The sequence below is a fragment of the Saccostrea cucullata genome, unplaced genomic scaffold, assembly GCF_032062105.1.
Source record: "Saccostrea cucullata isolate Sc308-1 unplaced genomic scaffold, CSIRO_AGI_Scuc_v1 ctg2253, whole genome shotgun sequence".
Lineage (NCBI taxonomy): Eukaryota > Metazoa > Mollusca > Bivalvia > Ostreida > Ostreidae > Saccostrea > Saccostrea cuccullata.
The window spans coordinates 35,647-39,833 of record NW_026936489.1 but is presented as its reverse complement, the minus strand read 5'-3'; the positions used below and the strand labels follow the sequence as shown (position 1 = coordinate 39,833).

At 35.2% G+C, this 4,187-nt stretch overlaps 1 pseudogene; it reads right to left on the bottom strand.

The window, feature by feature from the left end:
- Positions 1-241: 241 nt before the first annotated feature.
- Positions 242-2,509, bottom strand: LOC134245709 (uncharacterized; annotated as a pseudogene).
- Between the last annotated feature and the right edge of the window lie 1,678 nt (positions 2,510-4,187).

The window sequence follows — 4,187 nt, the reverse complement described above, 5'->3', positions numbered from 1 at the left end:
ACATTACATATGTGAAGTATAAATGTCCTGGTGACAACTGTTCAAAAGATATTGCTAAAGTAAAATTTAAAAATTTTATTCAATTATCAGGAAATAAGAGCCCCCTGCACAGTGATTAAAATAATCTAGAATCCTATCAAAAGTCTGCCAAAATTTCAAGAAAGTAAAATTGAAACTTGCCTATTATCCAATTTCTCAGTGGAAAATGAATCATTTAATTAGTATAATTTGGGTGGATTATCTTCATTGAAAGTAAAGTTAGACAATACTTAAGCGGTTCTTTGAATTGTTTTTTTTTTTCAAAAAGAATTTAATACTCCCCGCTTGAAAAGCAGGAGGTTATATAGTTTGAAGTTTAAATTATGACATTTATAATATCATAACAAGAATACCAAAATAACTGCCAACTTTTCGGAATTTTCTATTCACCCGGGTGGCTAATAGGGATTATATGATAATACTTTTTACCAACTCATAAATTGTACATTCAATATATTTATTTATTAAAAGACTGTCAAATATTCATGAAAATATTGTGATAACAAACAGTAATTCAAACTCAAAAGTTCATTTATCAAATTGCCTAAATTCAAAACCTGAATGAATTCATTATTTTTGTACAGAAGCCAAAATCTGAAATTACAAGATTGTTCTGAATTTAAATCTTATTTATCTTTTACTTGATTTCCACAATGTACTCTAAAGATGGAAGGGACTGTTATGCAAGTCTGCCATGCACAAACCCTGTATATTGTCCAAAAGGATCAGGAAAAGTATCCCTGATCCTCCACACACAACAGCTTGGAATCACTCGCCGATTCCCAGCACCAAGCCCTCCATACCGCAAGAGGATGTATTGTTTGTAGGCAGTATGACGGTTTCCTCTGTTCCAGTCATTGTCATTTGGAACTGCAAGGACATCTTGCCTATAAGTCCTGGCAACGTGGAGGATTAACTCGTCTAACACCACAAGATCAAAATCCTAAAAGCATAATTAAAACTGATGAAGATTTCTTATACCATGTTATTGAGAATGAGGTTAATATCAACGATTATATATAAGTTTGAATATAAGATGAAATTTCAGATAAGTATTTCGTTAACAACACATTATAATATTGAGAAGCAACTAACTCTGATCCAAGAAAAGCAGTTTTCTGGCAACTGTCCACAACATAGCCGTTCTGCTTCGGTTGGCATCTCTCAGCAGTTCCTGCAGGAACACCATTCTGGACTTCCCTGGTCTGGTGATGGGTGATACCCTTGCTGCACTCTAGTCCTGCTTCCTGCCTCAAGGATGTCAAAAACAAAAGCTGGATTCTTTTGCGATATCTCAAAAAGCAGCTCCCGCACATTCTCTTCGGGGAGATTACTAATGCGCTCCTGGAATTAAACCCACAATCATATCATAATGTAATCTAAAAATTTATTTAATAAATTTGCTACGTTAATAATATGTTTACACTGATATCAGTAATATAAATTCTTGCCTTCAGTTCTGTTGTTCTTTCTACTCTGGCAGTTGCTGCTATGTCAACTCTGTTAGGGGTCTGAACTCGACCACCCCGGCCTCGACGTCCACGGGTCAGCCCTCTACCTCTATCTCTGGTCATGCGCCCAGCTCTCCTTACTCTTCTCTGACTGTGCCCTCCTCTTCCTCGTACACTCATCACTTATATGTTCCTCTTCAGAAGTCTGCAACATCAATGAGTGACCATGCATATCATTGTTTTTATGTTTTGCACAGTACATTACCATAGCCATGCTGATACAGTTCCCTATTTGATATTCAATTTATATAATATTGTGATAAATATTATAAAACAGGATTGCTATGCTATGTGATAGTATTTTCATAGATGTTCAATGTATTTAACGTAAACTGTACTTATATACATGTAGGACCTAGCATGGAAAAAATAGAGCAAGAGTGTACTTCATATTTTATGAAGTTCAGTGATGCGTCTTATTCAAAATCCATTTAATCTTTTTATGCAGTGATAATATACGGTATTCAAATAATTGGTGAAAAATTTTCTTTGATTTTTCATAGATAATTATACTAATATAGATCAAATTATCGAAATATTTTTGTTTTCGATTTCCCCTTACGGGGCCCCTTTGAAGTCCGAGAAACGTAAGGCTCATGTTCTTAGAGTAATAAGCATCTTATTTCATTTACCGCTTCCCTGGATGATTATTATAAAGAATATCTTCTGTCAAAATACAAATAAGATGCTTTTGTACAACGTTTCATTAAAAAAAAGTTCTAAAACTTACATTTTGTGCATCGGATTCCATGCCTGCAGACTTTCGGTAATCTTCGTTATCAGCAGCGCGCGCACTACGAAGCATCTTCGGAACTGGCTACGATGCTTAATTAGGTGAACCAGATTGCCTTTATTTACACACATTACTGGGATATATTGGCATAAGTTATGTGTTTTAAACCATAAAATTTTAAATTTTTGTCAACATGATACGTAAGGAAAACGTAGGTATTGATTAAGACTAAAAAACTGTGTTCATTTGACCTTTATTATTCCTTTAAAATTTATATTTGTAGAATATGTCTGAGTAAATCAAGTACAATGTTCTAAGTCTTGAAAAATTGTAATTATTCAATGATACATCAATGAATTCCATCAACGACGGCTTTTAGGAAACTTATGAAAACTATAATGAAAACATCACACAGAACTTTAATGAAATCCCCAAGCTCACAAGTATAATTTGAAACTTCAAAGTAATGATTAATTAGGACATAAAAGCCCCGAAAATTACGTGTATTTCGTTTATAAAAAATTGGAACTTCAAAGTGATGATTGATTAGGACAACCAAGCTCCGAAAATTACGTATATTTAGTTGGTCAAAAATGGGCTTGTCTAAGCTCCGAAGCAGCTTTAAGGTAATGAAGAATTAGAGCATGCAAGCCTAGAAAATTACGTATATACACATGATATACGGATGATTTTGTGGACTCTTCATGGGCAAGTACATGATTATGAAGGGTGTAGTTGAAGATAATAGGATTTTTCTTTTTCGAAACTGTGAGTACTGTAAATTTATCTGGTTGAAATTTCATTTTCCATTTTGTTTCTCAAAGAGCAAGTTTATTTAGGTCTACTTGAGGGATGTGACAATCTGAATTCGTTGAAATAGTTAAGTATACTATGGTATCGTCAGCGAATAATCTCTGTTGAGATTCTGCTAGGCTAGATCTGTAGGCATCAGTCCTAATATCTAGCCTAGCAGAATCTCAACAGAGATTACGTCAGCGAAGAGCCGTACTGTAGAAGTTAGGTGGTCCGGTAAGTCATTGATGTAGAATAGGAAAAGGCTGGGTCCTAGTACTGATCCCTGGGGCACTCCAGACTTAACTCTTCCAACATCGGACTCATCCCCTTCGACCACAACTACTTGGCTCCTATTTAAAAGGAAAGCTTCGATCCAAATGTGTTCCGAGACGAAAGAAAATGACTATGGTCCGAGTGTAGAAGCTGTAGGTGCACAATTTTCCTTTTTAAACATTTTTTTCCCTAGTCCAGCCAAACAATATTTACTGTACAAAATGGAGTGTGAATATCCCGCCGTCTGCAAGCATTCTTTTCGAATCTATTACTACGAGTAGTTTGTGTTTGCCTTATCTTTAATATTTGTTTATTACAAAGAACAACTCGTTCTTCGGAATATTCGTACACTGACAAATATATATAAAGGCTTGTTAAAGGTATGAATTGATCAAGATATATACTGAACAATAAAAGAAATGCATAATCAAATATCAAACCAAAAAATTGTGTAACAAAGCTCATGTCTGAACCAGGAGCCCCTGACTCCAAGGTTCCGTCCTGTTGATAGGACTGTGCCAGTCATAAAACTAAGAAAAAGTTAGCTAACGAGTTACTGCCAATTCTTACCAACATATTTACAAAGCATCAAATAAAGTACCAAACTTGGTATCAACCTGAAGCCCCTGACTCCAAGGTTTGATACTCTCTCAGAACGACCTATTCACTCACAAATGTTCATAATGCATATATTGTTGAGAAACAGGAACGACCAGAAACCCCAAAGAATGATTTTCTAATGTGCCACCAAAGAGGCAACAGTGTTGTCTGGTGAATGAATTATAAGGTGAACACTGGGACACGTATATATTTTTGGAATGCTGAAGACTTCCATC